Source organism: Bos indicus, chromosome 27 (assembly GCF_029378745.1).
Source record: "Bos indicus isolate NIAB-ARS_2022 breed Sahiwal x Tharparkar chromosome 27, NIAB-ARS_B.indTharparkar_mat_pri_1.0, whole genome shotgun sequence".
In the NCBI taxonomy this organism is placed as follows: Eukaryota; Metazoa; Chordata; class Mammalia; order Artiodactyla; family Bovidae; genus Bos; species Bos indicus.
The window spans coordinates 16580008-16603408 of NC_091786.1; the positions used below are offsets into that span (position 1 = coordinate 16580008).

At 45.4% G+C, this 23401-nt stretch overlaps 1 protein-coding gene across 5 annotated transcripts in view; it reads right to left on the minus strand.

Moving 5' to 3' along the window:
* Positions 1–13885, minus strand: part of FAT1 (FAT atypical cadherin 1) — a 125665-nt gene extending 111780 nt beyond the window's left edge. For 2 of the 5 annotated variants that reach the window (XR_002180039.2, XM_019953463.2), the window contains exon 1: positions 13488–13883. The gene's annotated coding sequence lies outside the window, so the exon portion shown is untranslated. Of the gene's footprint in view, positions 1–10677; positions 10804–13487 lie in introns of those variants that run through there. The other 3 variants (XM_070781738.1, XM_019953462.2, XM_070781739.1) reach the window with 3 other exon arrangements.
* Between the last annotated feature and the right edge of the window lie 9516 nt (positions 13886–23401).

Genomic DNA, 23401 nt, shown 5'->3' on the forward strand with positions numbered 1-23401 from the left:
GCTGGCCAAACAGCCAGGGAATTAGCATGACAACTTAAATTCAGAGCTTAACTCAGCGACTGCCAACTTTGCCCCATGAGTCATTTCATTAGGGAAAAAAAAGGAAAAAGCTGATATGCTGAAAGCAATTAGACACTTAACTGATACTGAATCACGTTGAAGTCGGGCAGCCTAACTTGTTCTTTAGTGACCGCGTCTTCTCACCAGATCAAGTCAGGAAAGCAGACAGATTTTTGGCCTCTAGAACAACTGATATTTAAACAAAATAAGACAATCTTTTCCCAAAACTCTCTTAATTTGGTCCACAGATCTAATACTCAAGGGAAATTTGAGGAGGATGCAACAATCTGGTGATTTTATCAAAACAAGTGACAACTTTGATTGATGACTGAATTCAACCTACAGGTATCGAGAACCCGAAAGCAGACAGACTACTGTGCTGCACTTGGTCGCTCAGTCGTGTCCGACTCTGTGACCCCATGGACTGCAGCCCGCCAGGCTCCTCTGTCCATGGGATTCTCTAGGCAAGAATACTGGAGTGGGCTGCCATGCCCTCCTCCAGGGGATCTTCCCAACCAGGAATCAAACCCAGGACTCCCACACTGCAGGTCGATTCTTCACCATCTGAGCCACGAGGGAAGTCCATGAATACTGGAATGGGTGGCCGATCCCTCCTCCAGGGGATCTTCCCGACCCAGGAATCAAACCAGCATCTCCTACATTGCAGGCAGATTCTTTACCAGCTGAGCTACCAGGGAAGCCCAGACTGTGCTAGGTACATGGAATTCAACAACTCATAGAATTATTTTAAAAGGCAAAGATCCTGATTCTGAGGCATTTACAAACCAGGGATAAGATGTAAAGAAAATGCTTTAAAAAACCATTAAAAAGATGATGTTTGCACAAGCACCTTTATTTTAGAACACAATGTTACTATCAACAGTATCCACTTTACAACAAAATCTCAATCCAGGATTCTACTGCAAAATACTTTTGCTTAATTCTACAAATAAAATATTATGGAGTCATCAAAAAGAGTAAGACAGTACTCTATACACTGACATGTAAAGAAGTCTAGATATAGTAACAGGGAAAACTAAACCCATCCCATTTACATTTGCAAAAAGGAAGGGGAGATAAATACGTGCATAGTTCATGGATGTGCTTAAAAATGATTGAGAAATTCTGAACGGATAAGAATTAAACTGTTAACAGCAGTAACTTCTAGAGAATAGGCAGCTGGGGGGATGTTTACACCTTCACTTTACTATGTGAATTTTTAGCATACATACATATATATATATATATATATATACACATACATACATACACACACTCACATACACACATTATCGTGAATTCACTTTTCTTTTGTTATTTGATTCATTCAACACCTTTTTAATGAACACCTACCATACCCATTTTCCCCGACGGCTCAGCAGATAAAGAATCTGCCTGCCAATGCAGGAGACACAGGAGACTCGGGTTTGATCCCCTGGAGTAGGAAATAGCAGCTCATTGCAGTATTCTTGCCTGAAAAATCTCATGGACAGAGGAGCCCAGTGGGCTCAGGTCATGGGGTTGCAAAGAGTCAGATAGTACCAAGCATGCACGTACCACTGTGCTGGACGACCACGTCGGGAATCATTCTACATGCTGCTGATACATAGGAGAAGGCACTGGCACCCCACTCCAGCACTCTTGCCTGGAAAATCCCATGGACGGAGGAGCCTGGTGGGCTGCAGTCCATGGGGTCGCTAAAAGTTGGACACGACTGAACGACTTCACTTTCACTTTCCACTTTCATGCACTGGAGAAGGAAATGGCAACCCACTCCAGTGTTCTTGCCTGGAGAATCCCAGGGACGGGGGAGCCTGGTGGGCTGCCGTCTATGGGATCGCATAGAGTCGGACACGACTGAAGCGACTTAGCAGCAGCAGCAGCAGCTGATACATAAGTGAACCAAACTATCAACTCCTCACGGAAGGTACAGTTCCTGGTGAGAGTCAAACAAACATGGAAACAAAGAATCTGTCAGAGGCTGATGATGAGTGTTAAGGAGAAAAATAAAGTAGAAGCAAATAGAGACGGTAGTCAGAAACATGGAAGGAAAAGACAAAAATGATGCGAGTTTCTCAACCTCAGCCGTATTGACGTTCGGGGCAGATAATTCTTGACTGGGGAAGAGAGGCTGTGGGACAGAGAGCTGCCCCAGGCATCCTTTGGTATTAAGCCTGCTCTCCACCCAACTAAAAGCCTACAGCCTTTCCTCCCTGCAGCCCCAGCAAAAGAGATGTCTGCAGACAGTGCCAAATGGCCCCTGGAGCTCAAAGTCATGTCCGGGAGAGAAGTGCTAGTTAGAGAAACCACAAAGAGACAGACGGCGGTGGCTTGGCACAGTGGGTGAGGGGAGAGTAGCAAAGCAGATCCTTTCTTTAAGTATGCCCGACATTTTACAATACCTTTAGATTGTCAGAAAAATTACAAAGACAGTTTCCCCACTGATAACATCTCACCTGATGATGGTACACTTGTCACAACTAATGAACTAATATTAACACAGTTAGTCACTGTCTCGGAGAAGGCAATGGCACCCCACTCCAGTATTCTTGCCTGGAAAATCCCATGGACGGAGGAGTCTGGTGGGCTGCAGTCCATGGGGTCGCTAAGAGTCAGACATGTCTGAGCAACTTCTCTTTCACTTTTCACTTTCATGCATTGGAGAAGGAAATGGCAACCCACTCCAGTCTTCTTGCCTGGAGAATCCCAGGGATGGGGGAGCCTGGTGGGCTGCCGTCTACGGGGTCGCACAGAGTCGGACACGACTGAAGCGACTTAGCAGCAGCAGTCACTGTCTAGTCCCAATGCCCTTTGTCTGTGCCAGGATCCCAGCCAAGACAGCCACGTTATATTCAGTCACCATATCGTCTCAGACTCCTCTGGACTGTAACAGTTTCTCTGATTTGCCTTGTTTTTCATGACCTTGACAGTTCTGAGACGTACTGGTCAGGTATTTTGTAGACTGTCCCTGGACTGGAATTCGCTGGATGTTTTTCGCATGATTAGACTGGGGCTATGCATTGAGGGGAGGTTGAGCAGGGGGGCGTGGGGGGGTGAAGTGCCATGTTCATCACATCGCCTCGGTGCTGATGCTGACCCTGGTCACCGGGCTGATGCAGGGCTTGTCTGCTTTCTCTGCAGTGGGAGACTCGCTCCGCTTTCCCTACTGTACCCTTTGGAAGGAAGTCACTAGGCAGTCCACCAGTCAGCAGGAGAAGAGTTCTGCTACATAAATCATTTGGAGTTCTTCTGCAAGGGATATCTGCTATCCTCTGCGAATTATGTCTTTATCATTTCTTCTGATCAGTGTGGCTTCATGGATAAAGGGTGATTTGTAGGACTTTGGATGCTATTAATACTACAAGCAAACTTAAAACAGGCGAGTGACATGCTGGAATCTCAAGTGAAAGGTTATGACCAACCTAGACAGCATATTAAAAAGTAGAGACATGACTTTGCCAACAAAAGTCTGTCTAGTCAAAGCTATGGTTTTTCCAGTAGTCATGTATGGATATGAGAGTTGGACTATTAAGAAAGCTGAGTGCCAAAGAATTGATGCTTTCGAACTGTGGTGTTAGAAAAGACTCTTGAGAATCCCTTGGACTGCAAGGAGATCCAATCAGTCAATCCTAAAGGAAATCAGTCCTGAATATTCATTGGAAGGACGGATGCTGAAGCTGAAATGCCAATATTTTGGCCACCTGATGCCAACTAACTCGCTGGAAAAGACCCTGATGCTGGGAAAGACTGAAGGCGGGAAGAGAAGGGGATGACAGAGGATGAGATAATTGGATGGCATCACCGACTCAATGGACATGAGTGAGTAAACTCTGAGAGTTGGTGATGGGCAGGGAGGCCTGGTGTGCTGCAGTCCACGAGGTTGCAAAGAGTCAGACATGACTGAGCAACTGAACTGAACTCAAAGTGAAAGGGCTGCTCAAGTATGAGGGTGGACAAAAGAAGGGAGGGTGGCCAGGGTAAAAGCTGGAGGGAGACCAGTTAGAAGACACTGCAGTAGACACTGTACAGGTTAGAGACCCTGGTGTCTCTGCCCCAAATGTGGTCATGGAGGGGGTAGGGAGGAGGGAGACATTCTGGATGCATTTCAGGGTAGAGGTGGGAGGAGAGAAAGGGGGAGACATCCAAGAAGATCCTGGAGATTGTGTGCTGAGCTGGAAGTGGGCTTCAGGTTCTGAGAGAGGGAAGCCTGAGCTGAGGGAGGAGCAGATGTTAGGGAGCACAATCGGGGGTTCAGCTTTGGACACGTTAGGACAAAAATGCCAACTGTTATCCAAGTAATTGATTTCCAGTCGGCAGTTAGACATGCAGGAGAGGCCCACCCCTGCAGACAGAAGCCTGACAGTGGTCAGAATGTGGAAGATGCTATTAATATATTTAAAAGCAGAAAACTAAATGAGCTCACCCGCGAAGAGGACACCGACAGACAAGAAAGGAAAACCAAGGACAGAGCCCTGCTGTCCTCCAAGATGTAGGAGACAGAAGACGAGAGGAACCAGCCACTGGGGCAGAAGCAACAAAGAGTGGTTGACAATGCCATCGGTAAGTTAACAGATCTCTCTGAACATCTGAATCCTAACATGAGGACTTGGAAATGACCCATCTATACTGGCTGGTGCCCTGCGGATCCCTACACCACCGGTGCCCTGGACACCCCCACGGCACGAGGAGAAGGCTCAAGATGTCAAACCACTGCAGCGGTTTTTCCCCACAGCATCTCTGTGACCAGCAGCCTCTGCAGCCCCCCACGGTTCCCTCACAGTTGGATTCGCATCACCTCCCGCCCTTCACAACTCACCCACCGCAGTTCTCAGGGAACACACCACAGCTGGAATCAACTTTTTTGGCCATGTTCATAACAGAGACCTCTTAAAATCCTGAATTCACTCTGCAAACTTGGCTAATAGAATGCCACTGTAATCATAATAAACTATTAAATGAAAGGCTTTTCATCAGAAAGAAAAAAAAAAAATCCACTTTCTAAGAGATAGTCTTATATTGTTGTTGCTTGGTCACTAAGTTGTGTCTGACTCGTTGCAACCCATGGACTATAGCCTGCCAGGCTCCTCTATCCATGGGATCTTCCAGGCAAGAATACTGGAGCGGAGGATCCAGTATTATTCCACTTTAGACGTATTCTTCTCCAGAGGATCTTCCTGACTTAGAAAGAATGGAACTCGTGTCTCCTGTGTCTCCTGCATTGGCAGACAGATTCTCTACCACTGAGACATCAGGGAAGCCCAAGAGATTAACTGTAATTTAACCAAGAACTGTGAACTCAGGTTTCACCTTAAAATGCCATGATCAAAGAAACTGTGGCTACTACTCTAGGTAAAACAAACAGCAAAGCTGGAAAGCGCACGCACACACACACACATACAAAAAATCTTAGAAAGATACCAATACCATTTCATCTAAAAAGTACATTACCCAGCGCTCATGCTTATGAAAATTAAACTCCAAAAACCATTTTAGCCAAAGGCTACACTTTTTATATTTAGGTGATCACACTATTTGAACACACAGTAATCCAGGATTTCTTCTGTACATTTTCCAAAGTGAAAACAAAGAATGTTTATCTAGTTCAGCCTTTAAGGAAAAGGGCCTCAGGTCGAAAGCTTAAGTATCTTTAGCACAGATTTCTGAAAATCCATATATAATAAAGATCATTTTACTGGTAGAAGTCAGGTATTAACACGTTCATGTTTCTTCATCAGCAAGACTTCCATGTAAAGTGTTTCAGTCAATTCCTGTGATCACACAGGCTTCACACAACAGACCACAGCCCCATGCTGAGAACATACTGCCTAAGTTTTAGATCAAGTATGCAGATCTAGTATTTAGATCTGAATCTTCTGAGTGAAGATTCACAAGGGCTAGGTGGGACCCAACACGATGCAATTCATACATTCTATTAAATGTTGCGTATTTATTATTCAAAGTCACAACTCTTATGCACACCATTAGCCATTCCAGCCCTCTAAGAGGAAAGCAGGATCAGACTCTCCATCCCACATACAATAATAAAATTACACAGAAATATTCAAGAATTTTGTGTTTTCCCTCATTATACTCCTATCTTCTATCTACCTCAGTGAGAATGTCACTAGAACTCAACTTATTACTGCAATTTAGAGCTTTCTGTTCTATTTGAATAGGGTCACAATTTAAAAGCATCTTCTAGAGATGTCTCAATAGTGAGGAAGATAACTGTTTTCAAAAAGAACTGTCATGAAGTTGTCAAAAGACAATAAGGAATGTAAACGATTCTAGCTTTTTGAAGATACTGTATATTAAATAAATGTTTAATGATCTCTAAAATCACTTAACAGGAGTCAATAAAGAGTACTGTCTGTCTTACAAAGCCTGTTTGTTACTCAGCTATAACCAATTCACAGCTTCCAGATGACATTCAAAACAGGAAAAACCCTGCATTTTTCTAATAAATTATAATAGCCACAGACAGTAATTGTAAAAGCTTTCATTCTCAACACTGAAAAATGAATGGGCAAGTCTTGTTTATTTCTGGGTGCGTACTAAATCCTTTTAAGCCATCTTTATACTTTTTTTCAGTAAAAATGGAGGTGATGGGTGGCACTATCAACCCAGAACTGGTATGCTTTGGTCTTTTTTTCTCGCCATTCATCAAACCACAAATCAAGTTCACAGCTAAGATTTCTACAACTTGCTTTGCATCTATGTCCTCTCTCTGAACCATTCCCCCCTGGATTCCCTCTTCCTGCAGACTTCACCCTAGCCTAACACCCACCCAATCCCAGATCCCTAGCTCACTGAGGTGCTATGACGGACTACCCTGACCCGGATGGATCTCTCTTATCACGCTGGAGATCACTGTTCATTTGGCCTTCTCCCCTGCTGGACTGTAAGCTTCTTGAGAGGAGGACACCTGCTTTGCTCACCACTGTTTACTGTATCTGGCTCAGTGTTTGGCACAGAGGAGATCCACAGTTGTTCAGGTTCATCAATGGACAGACGGACGAGGTTTGGGGATGGAAAACAGAAGGCAGGACTGAAGGGAGGCTGCTGGGAGGGGGAATAAAAGGAGGAATAACATGGGAAATTAACTCTTCCATCACCGTAAACCTAACAGAAAATCCAGGCCCAACCACTAGGCCAGTAACAGTACCGCAGACAGGTGCCCTCAAGGAGGCTCTAATTTCCAGCAGCTCAGAAAGGGGTCACCATCTACCTCAAAATGCTTCCAAAGTGGCTACGGGCAACGCCAGATTAGTGAGCTTATTATGAAGTATTATGCTTGAACATTCTATGAAAATAAGAATTAAATAATTACTGATTTTCCTAAGTGGTCTGTAGAAGACATTTAATTATAGACGTATCTCCACATATATAATAAACCTTTCGAGGTAAGCCAGAATTTGGCCAATATAATTAAATCTCAGATTTAAAGATGATTTTTAAAACTTATATGCTGTGAAACAGATTCCTCATTTAATTCAATAGATTTTTCAAATAAAAAGTTGCTTTCAGACATGAGAAGAGGAAAAAACAGCAACTTACTGATGTTAGTTAAATGAATCATCTGCATCGCTCACTTCAAACACTCCTTACCAGCGCCTAAGGACAAACTAACACTTGCAAATTGAACAATTAGTTGAGACAAAAAGACATACCTTGGCTTCATCAACTATGTAATTTGGTCAAAAGAAAGCTTACCTATTACAGTTTCCTACTCATAAAGATTAAATAGACACCCAGCCTTCCAGCTTCCTGCTATTAAATCAGGTCCTTTAGGCCACAAATTAAGCCACGGAGACATTTAAGGCAATAATAATGCACTAATTTGATTCAGTTTACTGATTCCATGTAAAATCAACCAAATTTGGGTGGGAAAACAGGGATAAGAGAGTTAAAAAAGTCTGTAACATCTCTTTCACTTCTAGCATTCAAACAAATGACTACTTCGGAGACGACTTAGGAGCTAAGTCCAAACACATACACTAGCAAGGCATGGGACCAGGGCAAGGAAAACAGTATTACTTTGCACATCATTTTTACAGTCCTCTTTTGGCACCTGTCCACAACACGGATTTAAATGGTCTATTAACATGGTGGGAACCCACTAGGAGTACTTGTGTGTGTGTGTGTGTGTGTGTGTGTGTGTGTGTGTGCGCGCGTGCGCTCAGTCACTAAGTCATGTCCGACTCTTGGCAACCCCATGGACTGCAGCCAGCCAAGTTCCTCTGTCCATGGGATCTCCCAGGAAAGAATACTGGAGTGCGTTGCCATTTCCTCCTCTGGGGTATCTCCCCCACCCAGGGATCAAACTGGCAGTCTTCTGTCTTGGCAGGCAGATTCTTTACCACTGAGCTACCAGAAGTACTTTTAGTGACTAATTAAGACACAAATGAATACATATAGAGGAGGCCTGAAATATTTTATGAAGTCCTCTAATAATCTTACTTCCTTTCAGAATGCCAAAGAATTTGGCTCATTTAAGGTATTCATTTTTCAAGAAACAGGTACACAATCACACACTTTACTCAGATCAAACCTATTATATCCATTGCTGTTTTTAAAAATTATGGAATGTTTTAAGCGCTTTTCACCCATCTTAAAGCTTAAATAAATAGCAAAGAAAAGTGTTAGTCACTCAGCCATGTCCGACTCTTTGTGACCCCCATGAACTATACCCCCGCCAGGCTCCTCTGTCCATGGGATTCTCCAGCAATAATACTGGAGTGGGTAGCCATTCCCTTTTCCAGGGGCTCTTCCCAGCCTAGGATGGAACCCAGGTCTCCTGCATTGCAGGCAGATTCTGAGCCACCAGGGCAGCCCTATAGAAAAGTCAAAGTGAAGTGAAGTGAAATCGCTCGGTCATGTCCGACTCTTTGCAACCCCGTGGACTGTAGCCCACCAGGCTCCTCCGTCCATGGGATTCTCCAGGCAAGAATACTGGAGTGGGTTGCCATTTCCTTCTCCAGGGGATCTTCCTGACCCAGGGATCGAACCCAGGTCTCCCGCATTGCAGGCAGACGCTTTAATTTCTGAGCCACGAGGGAACCCCATAGAAAAGAAAGGGAGACGGTAGTTCCACTTGTGGAACTAGAGCTGTCAGAAAACACTGAAGGCAAAGCCAAACATCAGAATTAACCTATACAGCTGGAGAAACACCCATGTACTTGGATTTTATGAGTAACTGCAGTACTGGATATGCTGGAGAAGCACAACTAAGAGTAAACTGAAAAAACAGCACCATCATCCAGTTTTAACACGTGCAGCTATCTTCTTAAAACTATTGAAACCTAACTCGGAACGTATGAAGCCTTAAGAATCGGCTTTTGTGAAAAATACATAAATAACTGAAGATCACTTGCATTTCAGATCTTTTCCAATTTTCATAATCACTGTAAATATCCAAGCTTTTTAAAAACCAAAAACAAAACAAAACAAAAAACCTCCTCTACTGGGCACCAGGGAATTGGTTAACAAAAGCTATTTAATGAAACCACAGTTCAGACACATGCGAAAAGAAAGGGGAAAAAAAAAAAAAACAAACCTCTAACTGCATAGAAAATATTTATGAGTTTACTTTCCTAATGCATACAATTGCGTTCTTGTCTTCAAAGCTCCGCAGTTCACATCCGTGGGAACAAAAATATCTTCAGAGACTAAAGAAAGTTAGCTTCCTAGAGGAAAGCAGTTAGAGGAAAAAAACGCAAGAAAGAAGCAGAATCTCTTCCTTAAAAAAAAAAAAAAAGACCTTAAAGTTTCACTTCCAAAAAAGCTAGAAACACCCTGACAGCACAATTGCAAATGTTTAGTCCGGAGATTTCTCAACCGCACCTATTCTAACTACCTTCAACCAGCTACCACTCAAACCTCATGGCAGCACTCCCCGCCACCCCGCCAGGGTACAAACCATCCAAGGAAACCGGCCACTCCATTTCAAAAACTCATCCCTCAGTAGCTGGCTTCTCCTCCCATCACACATACGCCGTGAAATCTCTCGCAAATCGGAAGCAGCAGCCGCGGAGCGAGATCGGCTAGGTCCTCAGCAGACACGCGTGTTACCGGAGGGGAGAGAGCGCGGAGCGCGCGCGTGAAGTTTCCGAGCTCCCGGGCGCCGGCGCTCAGGTTCTCGGCCCCGCGGGCGCCCGGAGCCCCGCGCCGCAGCCGCCGCTCAGATTTCCAGCAATGGCTCCGGGGGCCAGAGCCGGGGCGGCCACCCGCCCGCCCGATCCAAGCGCTTGGATCGGTGATTACCAGGCAGGTCACGTCGCGAATTGCCCGCTCCCGCCTCTCCGCCTCCCTCGCGCCACCCGCTCGAACCCCCGGGGGCTGCCCTGAACTTTCCCAACGAGCAGGCGGCTGGGCACCTACCACCCATCCGAGGGGTCTCTTTCTCTCCATTCCGTTCCCAGGAGCCGGCGGGGCACGATCCTGGGCTGGACACTCCCAGGCAGGAGTCCCCCCGTCCCACCCACGCCGAGCCGGGTGGAAGCCCTCCAACCTCTCAGCAGCAAGGTGCCCGACCGATTGGCCGGCGATGGCACCGCGAGCGCCGCCGCGCCCCTCGCCCACAGTCCCCGGGTCCCTTCTGGCCTCCTTCCAACTTACAGCAAAGTTGGCCCCAAGTGGCCGCCACAGAGTTCTCGGGGGCGCGCGCCTCGCCGCCTCAGCGCGCCCCCGGGCGGGGTCCAGGTCGGCCGGGCGCCTGGCTGGGGCCGCCGCGCTGCATCGTGTCCCAGCGAGCGGCTTGCCCGCGCTCTCCGTGCGCCCCTACTCCAAGGCAGCGCCCGGCGGCCCGTGCGCGCGCCCCGCTCTCCCAGGCCGCCCGGCGCAGACACCCGCGCGGCTCACGCACCCGGCGCGGGGGATATCCCTCCGCTCCCGGCCACGCCCGCTCGCGCCGGCGCTCGTTTCTCCCGCGCGGAAACTCTCGACCCTACTTTCCCCCGGGCTGCCGGACATCCCCCAGCCCGCCAGGCCCCCGGGCCGCGAAGCCTGGCCAAGGGGTCAGGGAGCTCCCGGCCGCTACAGCGACCGGCTCCTTGCCAGGAGATCAGTGAATGCCCAGGAAGATCTAGCGACACCGCGAGGAGAAAACAAATCGCTCTAGCGCCGAGGTTAGTTATGGCCAGCACACATTTGTGCAAGGAATTAATATGGAATGTTCCCTGCTAGGAGAGGGGAAACATTAGCTTAGCTCCAAAAAAAAAAAAAAAGTCAGCTATGGGTTTAAAGAAAAAGCTTCCCACGCCTCCTCACCCCCCCCCCCTTTAGATTTCCGAGTACCTTGAGGGAATTCCTAAATCTGCATTTGAATGCCGTGGTTGCCGGTCTGCCCTAGCTCGGCGGAATCGAGTCTTAAAAAAGGTCTGAAAAGGAATGCAGTCTGATGGGAATCTACTTCCTTCTTCAATCTACACTGAAACCCCAGGAAAGTGAAAACGCTTCCTCCGCGACCTCTTTGTGCAGAGGTTAGACCGCGGAACCTCTCAGGCCCGGGTTACGAACCCCAAGGCCTGCCTCCCCCGGCGCACGCCCCCGGATCCCCAGGGCTGCGGGGACAAAAGGCAGCTTGTGCCGCCTCGTGCTCTTTCCCACCCGGTGAGTACACCCCGCAAAGCGTGAACGCAGTATAACGTGAAACTCCAGGTTCTTTAGGGAGAAGGGGAAACCTCGGGGAACCCTCCCCCCACCTCCGCTAGCCCGAGCGCGCAGTCGGGGTATCCCGGGGCTGTGAGCCCATCCTCGGCGCGGGCAAAGCTCCAGGCGCCGGCTCAGCGCAGCCCGGAATGCTCCCGGGCGTAGAGAAACAGCCTGGGGAAGAGGGCGGACGTGACCTCGGAAAGTTTGTGGAGCTAGAATACGTTAACACTGTGAGGACAAAGAGAGATGATTTCCCCAGAACCGGTGGAGGGGGCTGCTGGAGGAACTACCAGGCCGATGGGGGCGAAGGAGTCTAGGGTTAAAGAGGGAAATGCCTTAGTTCAAAGTTAATGCAGCCTACTCTTACGCCATCTCAAAGACGGTGATTAGAAAAAAAGTGTCTACCAGGTCGTGGCTGGGAAGGAGAAACCACGCCTGCAGAATGAGTGTGCTGATTCGCGGCACTAAGAGTATGTAGTGTATTCCCGGCGTATTATTTAGAATACACACAAATTCACACATCCAACAAACATCATCATCCAAACATTTGGCTACGGCCATAACTGCGCAAAGCGCTCCCGGGGTTACAGGTCAGCTTCATACATGAAACACCTAGGAAGCAGGTGACCTGATCTCCAAGCTCCATTCGTTGGCGCCCCGGGCCGAATTCTAACTCTAAACGAAACACAGCCACACGCGAACGCCAACAGTTTGTAGGGGCAGTATGCGGGGTTAAGGGATAGGAGGGGGTGAGTAAAAAGGCTAAAAAGACACCATCCTATAACATACAATCACAAGATTTTGAAATGGCGCAAAAGAATTCCTGGAGAAAAAAATTACTATTCATTAATAAATAATACCGCTTACTTGAACTAAACATCGGTTGGGGAATCCCGATTTGCCGGCCAGGTCCACTGAGAAACCTAATTGCCTGGAAGAAGTCGCACTTTGTCGCCAGAGGAACAGCCAAGAGCCAGAGATGTAGATTTCAGAGTCCGGTGCTGCCACGTTTTTAACTGATCCTTTAGCCCCAAAGGAACGAAAAGGAGGTGCCTTTTAGCTACCCTCTAATTACCTTCACATGAACGAGAGATGGAGTTCAAGCTCCACGTTTGTCCTCTCAATAGTCAGTCCTCCTTAACCCAGTACCCATAGGTTCTGGGACATTAGGGGGATGGGGGCTGGGTTCCCCAAAATTAATTAAAAAAAAAAAAAAACCACTTTCTGCCAGCACCAATTCTGTATCCAGTTCACCCACGCTGGTATATGTAAATCAGACACAGAATGGGCCGGAGTGGGTGGTAAGTGAAGGCTAGGGTGACGGCCAGGGACCTCACGCCCACGTTCCATGAGCACCCGGCAGGTCCAAGTTCGCGGTCCGCGCGGAACCCCGCAGGGAGCGCGCGCTTCGCCGGGTGTCCGAACTAGAGGGCGCTGCGCCACTGCGGATCACGCGGCACGGAGGCGCCCTCCCCGCGCACCATTTCTATAATAAGTTACATTCGAAATAATGCACAAACGGCGTAGCTTTTCAAGTTCTTCTGAACAGTGCTCTGCAAGTATTTCACGAATTCCAAAACCTGTGCATACTGATCTTTGATTCCCGAGCTAAACACAGCCTTTGGGGGTGGTGGGGGGTGGTAGGGTGCTGTTCCCCAAGCGGAAAACCGGTAGGATGCACACGCTTCCCCATACTAGTGAAGCACCCTCACATTATTTCATTTCTGTTTAAACTTTAAAAAGACAGAAAGGCTTGCACGAAAGAAGGAACTCACCCGTCCAGCCGAGTCCTCGGAGCCCTGCTTTAAAGTGCCGACAGCTCCGTAATCCCCACACTATCTGGATGTTTGTTAGAAGCCGTGTCTGAAGTACCAACTTTGCTTCTTCCCTGCGATCTTCACCATGTCCCCAGCGAGGGTGCGATCCGCCCGCGCCGCCCAGGTGGCCGCATCTCCGGAGGCTTACCGTCCTGGGGGAAAAAACTTGAGCAGCGAAAAAGGAGGCGAGTGCGCGAGGGCCGGGGAGAAACCAAGTTTGTCAGGACTTGTCCGGGCAGCCGAGCCGCGGAGTTTGGGAGTTGCGGCCGGGAACTGCGGCGGATTGCTGCCTCTCTCGGCGCTCCTCCCTCCCTCTCTCCCTCCCGGAGGCCGCGGGGGAGGGGAGGTGACGTCAGCGCCCCGCCTCGCCCCCCCGCCCCGCGCCCCGGACCCGGGTGCTCCCGCGGGGTCCGCCTCCCGGACAGTAGCGGCGGCGAGCGGACAGGCTGGGCCGGCCTCCCTGCCGCAGCAGTGTCTTGCGGTCCCGACGGCTGACCGTCCGTCCTTCTCCACCGCGCCGCGTCTCCCCCCGGCGCCGCCGAGCCCCGGCACCTGAGCGGCCCCGCGGCGCGCACCTCTCCGGCGGGTTTCCTCGCCGGCCTCCTCCGCCGGCGTTTCCCACGCCTCGAACTGCAGGTGATGCTCTTCCCCTTCTGCCGCTGAGATTTCGTCGCGACGTGTCGCCTGCCCGTTGTTTTTTTTTTTTTTTTTTTTTGCAGGGCGGAAGCCCGAACAACCTCTGCAGACTGGCCTGGACGACTTGTACTTTTCTTGCAGCCCTCCAACTTCAGGATGTGATCTGTTTTAAATACTTCTCGGGCTCTAGCGCTGTTTGTGGTCTGTGCGTTGAAAATCACGGAGCCATATTTTAACGTGCAAATCCTTTCCAAAGGCGCCTCCGTTTTTAGACCGTACTCTGAAGCATCAGAGGATCCGGGGAGGGCGGGGGGTGGGGGAGGCGGAGAATGGGGGAGGAGCCAATTTCTGTTTCTTACAAGTCATCTATCATGATAGGGGCTAATACGAATGAATCAATCGTCTACTCAAAATATAGGATCAGATAAAGGCAAACGCTGTTGAAGTTGAATTTGTAAGTGAAATGCGTCTTTCTGTGGAAGCATCCAGACTCCTTTATGGAAACATCCACTCCAGGAAAATATCTGCTGTGGAATATATATATTTTTAATGCCGCTAAAGTACCAAAATAAAAATCTCTCCTCAACAGCATGAAATTTCCAGGGAGCCATTTCTGTGAGTTTACACTGTCCCCAGAAGGTTGGCATTAAAATTCAAAGACCCCTGGAAAAGGGCTGGCGGCTAGGAACGGGTTCTGTTAATACCTTTGCAGCCATTGGTGTATATCTAGTGGTCAATTTAGCTTGTGTTATCTTTGAAAGGCAAAGAGCAAAACCCCTAGGACACAGGAAGCAAGGCAAAGACTTAAACAGTTAAGAGGAAAGACTATTAAATGTTGGCGCGTTGGGTGAACTTAGCCTAAAGGAAGTCATATAACTTCTCTACATTTCAGTTCCCTCGTCTTGATAAGGGCATGATAACAGTTTCACGTTGTAAAACTGTATTCTTGTGTTTTTCCATTTTAAAATGTTTATTGAATGTCATTTATTTGCCAGGGAAGCAGCATTCAAGCAGGGAACCCTTTTCCCCAACATCATATAAAGTATCTAGTAAGCACATAGTAGGGGTTTCGCTGGTAGCTCAGCTGGTAAAGAATCCTCTCAAAATGCAGGAGACCTGGGTTCAATCCCTGGGTTGGGAAGATCCCCAGGAGGAGGGCATGGCAACCCACTCCAGTATTCTTGCCTGGAGAATTCACGGACAGAGGAGCCTGAAGGGCAACAGTCCAGTGGGGTCGCAAAGACTTGGACTTGACTGAGCGACTAAGCACAAGCAGGTAGGAGCTCATCAATAGTCCTTTTCTTTCCCTCCGTGGTTCTTTGCAATGACTCGGGTTTCTCCTCTATACAATTAGGATGAATTTAAAGGAGGTTTTAAATGATTTTAAATGATTTCAATACGAGAGGGAGAGAAGGGCACCATAAATCTGCAGACCCAGGGGCACCCAGAAGGTGCCGGATTTCGGAGGGGGGAGGAGGAAATCAAAGGACAATTGACCTGAAAGGCCAGTCCATCAGTGCGGAGGACAGACGTCTGATGCTTCACCGTTTCATCTACACAGGCTCGCTCCTTTTGTGTCAATAGTTGACATTAGAAATTGACCGCATATTACAAGTATTTTATGAGTAATATACATAAATTTGCCCAAGATGCTGCTGTGCAAGGCAACTGGTTTGCTCTGCTCACCTTGGAGTTATCATAGGTAAAGAAACATTTTCCAATAGAAAAAAAAAAAAAAAACCACGGAATTTATATATAAAATTGATGGCATTAATCGAAATAGGTACTTTTGAAAACAAACAAAGTGAGGAGAGCAGAAAACTTTAAACAAAACTACACTGGGCTTCCCTACTGGTCCAGTGGTTAAGACTCCATGCTTCCACTGCAGTGGGCATGGGTTCCATCCCTGGTCAGGGAACTAACATCCCACAGGCAGAGCAGTGCAACCAAAAAATAAATAAATACAAATAAAGACCACCTCTGGACTTACACAGTCCAATACCACCAGCCACAAGTGGCTGAGTAAAGTCCAATCCCTTTGTGTCAGTAGCCACACTTCAAGTACTCAATATCCACTTGTGGCTAATGGCAGCTGTATTATTTAGGACCGATGAAAGAACATTTTTTATCATGATAGGGTTTTGTTGGACAATGTTGTTACAGACTTTGCTATTGTTTTTGGAAGGCTACATCAAGCATTATAATTTTGATACATTCAACACTGACTCACTTCCAAAGCCTTAAAAAAAAAAAAAAACAACTATCACAGAAAGATTCACTCATGTCCCAGATTTTGTCACGTTACCAACAGTATGCTAAGTGAAATCATAAAGGATTCAAATTTTAATGACTTAGGTGTGTTTGGTGATTAAGAAATATTAACATGGCTTAAATGGCCTTTTCATTGTCTCCAACTATTGCTGAGTAGGAAAACCAGGGGGAGTCACTCAGTTTAAAGTAGAAAAGAATTCTAAGACATTTTAAAAATAGTCCTAGGGTGACATAATTGTAGGAAGGCTGACTGATTTCTGTCATCCCACCCTCTCTGCTCCTTTTCAGTGCTTTCTCATCTACACCCTCTTCCCCCCTACACTTCCTAAAGGTGAGGCATATTTTATCCTTTGCGTTCAAATACAGCTCTCCTTCAGGAGAGAGATGAAGCGAAGCCATTGCACTCTCCAAGGGAGCCATTGAAACAGACAACTAGTCCAGCGGATAAGAATCAGTAGTGGTTAACTAGGGGTATGTCTGTGTTCATTTTCCTGGTCCCTTCCAAGTCCATTATAACAAGGGCTTTCTTAAAGCTAAACCTTAGTCGTAAAATTGTATTCTAATGGTGAAATTCCAGATGGCAGTGCCAATATTCCAGGTGCCGGGGGATATTTGGGAGTGTTACACTAGATGGCTAACTACTAAAAACAAACAAAAACATTTACCTTCATGTCAGGCGTAAATAGTATAGTAGAAAAGGCTTGTTTGGACCTTCTGTCCCTACAGATATGAGATCAACCTCCCCATGTGGTTTGGGAACAGATTCTGCTGGATATGTACCATCCAAAGCTTGTGACGCTTTCCCAGCTCAGTGACTGAAAGATTCCAAGTCTACCTTTTTGAACAGTAAGCAATGAATCATGCAGAAACTGTTGAAATACTTTCTCAATAAGAGGCAGTAAAAAGAACATTAGATCCAAGGTCAATAAATCTGGTTTGAGTCTTGTCTTTGCCACATGAAATCTAATGTACTTTTCATTACTGAATTTTGGGAGTCTTGCTTTCCTTCATAAACATGCATTTCTAAAGCGATCTTAAAAAAAAAAAAAAAAAAAAAAACACCAAAAACAAAAACCCACCTCATCTGTTGTGAGAGACACAGTAAAGAATGAAGATAACAACTACAATATCATTATTTTCAAATTTACCCACTCTTTCTCCCCCTACCACTCCCTCTCTGCTACGAGGCTTTATATAACCAATAGTAATAAGTAACATTGACTTAATGCCAATTATAGCCTGAACTCCGTTCCAGCTTGTACATATGTATCATTTCATGTAGTTCTTACAAAATTCTGTAGGATATTAGCAATTAATAACCTACCTCCTCATTCCAGATGAAATAGTGAGGTTGAGGTAGATTGGATAACTCATGCTGGGTCATGTTTTGGACTGAAACTCAAGGCTGACTGTCTTCATAGCTAACACACTTGTCAACATAACACCCCCAGCTCCTTACACCCTACTCCTCGTTTGCGCTTTATGAACCAAGGACTTTGTCAGCAATGTTGTTTAAGAAACAGCCTAAGAGGAGAACAAAAAACTCACATGATGATTGAAGAAAGATGTTCCTTTGTACCAGCTGTACCAAATACAGACCAAAAAATTGTTTAAAAGAGGGTCCTTTAATCACCGAGCGAGCGTACCACTGATTTGGTCTCATAATAGATATGTAATACATCCATTATTTGTTTGGCTTAACCTATTTGCCTAGGTAGATATGCCAATTCTGGATCGCATTTCTTTGCAACTTGAAATCATTGTCAGACTTTAACTTATTTGGTCTGAGCAGCAAAAAAATATATACTAATAATTCTCACTAAATTCTGACAAGGATTATCTCATAGGATTTTCATGATCAGCATTTCAATTTATATTCTGCCTTTCGTTTTCCTGGTCTGGAACCACTAGGGTTTTTTCCTCCAATTCTCCTTTCCATCTTTAATTTATGCTTTTCCATATCTATACTTTTTTTTTTTTTTACTACCAAGATCCTTTTTCTGGTAGTATATTTTGGTGATAAAAACTAACCTGATATAGAGTCTAAGAGGTTCCTATTTGGGAAACAAGAATTGTGATGGTTCACCAACATCCTTTCTCTAACAGATGATCTATTTAAGCCCATTGTGGTGGTTCTGTACTCTTTGTCATGAGCAATAGACCAATTGTAGCCAATGAGATATCCGGAAGCATCCAGGATGTTTACTGGAGGCCACTGGGGGAAAAAATTCCTCCCTCCTAAGAGAGAGCCTCAAGACACATCATGTGTCCTGTGGATGTTGTCAGATCAGGATGTCATGCCTGGGACTGCTGCTGTCGTATCACTTGCTGAGGATGAAGCCTAAACTATCTCCAAAGGCCACCCCAACTCAACACTTCTTTGTGTGAGAGAGCATACATTTTCATTTTACTTAAGGTGGATTGTGTCAGGATTTGGCTTACTTTTACCTGACATCATCTCCCGCAGCTAGCCTTTAAATGCCATATTGAAAGAAAAGATAAGTGGATGGACCTCCTTAACTCATAGGTCAGTAGGAATTGAGACTGACTCTAATGACAAATGGAAGGACCGTTGGAGTCCTTAATGATGAAAAAAGTTTTTAGAAGCAGCATGATTCAGTCTTGCAAACTGCCCATTTTTCTACCATAATAAAGACAAAAAATTGAAAGTTTATTTGTTCAACTAAAAGATTTTTCTTTATTCCTACTGCTCTTTCCTCTCAAGTATCCAAAAATATTTCTAGCATATTTTCCAGTATCTTTGTTATCCAGAAATAATTTCTTAGAATCGACAGTGAATGTTAACCAAACTTTGATTTCAAATAATTATCAAAGGATAAAGCAGTCAGCTGGAATACCCACAGCCAGTAAATCCATGACATTTGGAATTTGAATCTACTTGTAGCCCTGACTGCCAATATTGAATGCCAAGCCAAAAAGTGAAATCAGTTGAAATTCACCATAGCCCACTTTTTCTACACTTTGCCCTTGAGTTGAAATAGAATTATTAAAAAAAAAAAAAAAAATTAAGATGTGCTATGGTTGGAGGTAAACCATAGCACATCTATGTGTATGCTGTGTAAACTAAGTCAGCTTTTTTTGTTTTGTATATTTCGGAAGGAAGGCAGTTTGCCTCTGGCCCTTCCCTGAGCAATAATTTGTAGAAACTCTCTTCTGTGTGGTTAGGTGTGGGAGAGGAATCTTCCTCTTACTTCTTCCTCTCCACTTGCTGTCTCCAGAGGCACTAAAAAAAAGTTTTCATGACACTTGTTTGACACTAAGACGGACTTTAATCAGGACCATTATGATGGGTGTGGGGTCAACAGAGATGGCATTTTTGCAACAGGAAAGAGAAACAACTTCGAATGCAGTAAGGAAAACTGGGAATTTTTATTCAAGGAGCAAGGTGGGGGTCAGTGGATGGAAAATTACTAACAGGAGACTATCAGGGGCAAAGAGGGATTCTGGATAAACCAACATGACAGGCTTTTTGCTGAAGGCAGGCCAAGGTGATCAGATATTACATGGGAGTTGGGGAGTGGTAAAAGAAAGGGTTTCCCAAGTGGCGCTAGTGGTAAAGAAGCCCCCTGCCAACGCAGAAGACATAAGAGATACTGGTTCGATTCCTGGGTCAGGAAGATCCCCTGGAGGAGGGCATGGCAACCCACTCCAGTATTCTTGTCTGGAGAATCCCCATGGACAGAGGAGCATGGTAGGCTACAGTCCATGGGGTTGCAAAGAGTAGAACATGACTGAAGTGACTCAGCACGGAGCTTGGTGAGAGAAAAGGAAATCTGTCAGATAGCGAGGGTGGGGCATTCTGGCTAAACCAACTTCACAGGCCTGTTGCTACAATTGGGCCATGCAGGACCGACAAAGATGGACATCAAGGTCAAGGTCAAGGGGCTAAGAGGAGCCAATCTAGAGTTTGGTCAGGACAGAGTGCTTGTCAGGAGCAGGCTCCTTCTGTTCTTTCTACTCTCCAGTTATTTTCTTTTTTTTTTTTTTTTTTCCTGAGAAAGCAAAGAAGAGGAGCAATTGTTACTAAGACCCCCTGAATCCCAGCTGTAGTATTTGCAGGTTGATGATATTAGTCTGTGTCACTGGTTTATTAAAAAAAAAAAAGTCAAATTGTTTAAGGAAGTTGAAGTAACACCTTGATGTGTGAAGCCAGAGTACTGTGGAAGAAAGGAGTAAAAAGTCAGAGGTTGTGTGTGTGTGTGTGTGCACGCTCAGTCATGTCCAACTCTGCAACGCCATGGACTGCAGTCCGCCAGGCTCCTCTGTCCATGCGATTCTTCAGGTAAGAATACCTGAGTGGGATGCCATCTCCTACTCCGGGGGAGTTTCCTAACCCAGGAAACTCCTGCATCCCCTGCATTGGCAGGCGGGTTCTTTACCATCGCACCACCTGGGAATTCTTTTAGATGCGTGTTCTTCTCTAATGTTCTCTCAGGTTTATCAGCTGTGTGAGTTTGACACGTTCCCGAGTGTCTTAAAGAGCAACATGATTGGCTGAAGTCTAAGATGGGCTGGATGATCTCCAGCTTCTCACAGTCACTCCTGTGTGTGATCTCCTCCCATATCTTGCCAACCAGGGTCTGTGTAACAGTAGGATAAGCCAGAAGTGATGGTGTGTCACTTCAGAGATCAGGTTATAAAAGACAATGCTCTCCCTTCCTTCCCTCCCCTGCCCCCTCCGTCTCTCTCTTCCAAAGTATTTACTCTGGAGCAAGTCGAAAGGCCACAGGAAAAAGGAACTGAAAGCTTCTTCCAACAGCCACCTGGCCCCAGCTTCAGCACGTATCTGATTGCGGCCTCATGAGGGACCCTGAGCCAGATTACTCAGCCAAGCTGCTCCCAGATTACTGACCTCAGAAACTCCACAAGGTAATAAATGTTTGTTATTTTCAGTTGCTAAGTTTGAGGGGAATGTGTTACTCAACAGTAGATAAAGACACTTTGAATAATGCCTTTCTACCAATCATAGAGTGAGCACCCAGTCAAAGCATGGACCGGAAAGCACTTAGTAAACTTTAAAGTACGACATGAATTTAGATGTGAATGTGAATAGAGTGGAAGAAAGCGTCTAGAAAAGCACTCTCCAGAGGAACTGTCTGTGAAGATGGAAATGTTCTGTCTTTGTTGTCTTGAATTGGTGCTATGGAGCGCTGAACAAATTGCTAGTGCAAAATGCGGAGCTGAACGTTTTATTTTAATTCATGTAAATGGAAATAGTCATAGGTGGCTAATGGTACTGTTTTGGCCAGAACAGGTGTGGACAGGTTTCTAAACCCACAAATGACTATTCCAAAACAGTCAGAACACAGTACAGGAAAATCCAGGTCAGGTTTTCTTCTCCAACGATGACTTTTCTAAAGGAGGACTTGTGTTTTTCATGAGATCTGGAGATTACGAATTGACTTCAGTTAAGCAATTATTTCCTTCCTTGTGTAGAAAAAGGGCAGTGGTAAAATGAATGCATTTAGTGAAACTGGGTTTTCTGAGAGCTCAGGTAGCTTTACTTTTGTGTGTACATGTGAAATTTATTAGACATGAAATTATGGATTCAATGGACTGTCCCACACAGTTGACTAATTTTCATGATTGATGGAAGAGCCATGCAGGGAACCACCTGTGCCCACAGTTACCCAAAATGTACAGGGCACTGCTGATTCATCCACCTGGCGGCTGAGGGTTAATAACCTGGGTGTTTCTTGGCACCAATTTATTCAGTGATGTCATTTGGTAAATATGTAATCCCAAGTTCAAAGTAGCTACTCTAAGTTACTTGCAATGATAGTTAAACCTGGCTAAAGATAGACTTCAGTGTGTATAAAATTGTATCAGTTAAGGTTTGCAGGATGTCATGTAGATTATGCTGTTAGTTGAGTAGGAATGTTGAACTGGATTTTCTTATTCTTTCTAAATGATACAGAACTGTCACTTAAATATTGGTGCTATTGTAAGTGCCTATATCACATCAGATTATGTCTTTCATCCTCGAGCTTGTCGTCACTTTATCCTAAGATAACTATTGTGGCTCTAGACATGGATCAAGACAGGATGAGGGGGAATTGGTTATCCATTATTCATGAAAAAAAATAAAATTGGATCCTCATCTCATATACTGTGAACAGAATTTTTCTCTTGATGAATGAAAGATGTAAAACTATAAGAACAATGGTCAAGATATTTAGAAGAAGATATAAGAAAATTTATTTGTGGCCACGGAAGAGTTTACTACATAAGACATAAAATGTTCTAACCGTAAAAGAAAAGATAGCAAATTCAATTACATAAAAACTAAGAACCTCTGTTTATCAAGACATCATACTAAAAAGTAAAAATGTAAGTCACAGATTGAGAGAATACTTGTTTAGCAAATAGACATAAAATGGATATCTTTAAAGAAGTTTTACAAATCAATAAGAAAAAGGCTTAATAGGAAAATAATAAAGATTCAATAGATAATCGGGAGAAAAAAACATGAACCTGTGTTTTACAAAGTGTGAATGGTAATTATTTTTGTCGTGAGTTAAATTGTGCCTCAACTACATGCCCTGATCCTTAAATGTCCATGTCCTAATTCTTAAAACCTGTGAATCTGACATTTTTGGAAAAAAAGGTTTTTGCAGAAATAACTAAGAATCTCATGATAAGATCATCCTAAATTATTCAGGCCGCTCAGTGGTAAACAATCCTCCTGATAACGCAGGAGACACAGGTTTGATCCCTAAGTCAGGAAGATCTTCTGAAGAAAGAAATGGCAACCCGCTCCAGTATTCTTGCCTGGAAAATCCCATGGACGGAGGGGCCTGGCAGGCTATAGTCCATGGGGTCGCAAAGAGTCAGACACGACTTAGCAACTAAACAACAAATTATCCAGGTAGGTCCTAAATCCAACGACGAGCATCTTTATGAGAGTCATTCAGGTGAGAGACACATGGATCTAAAAGGCCACA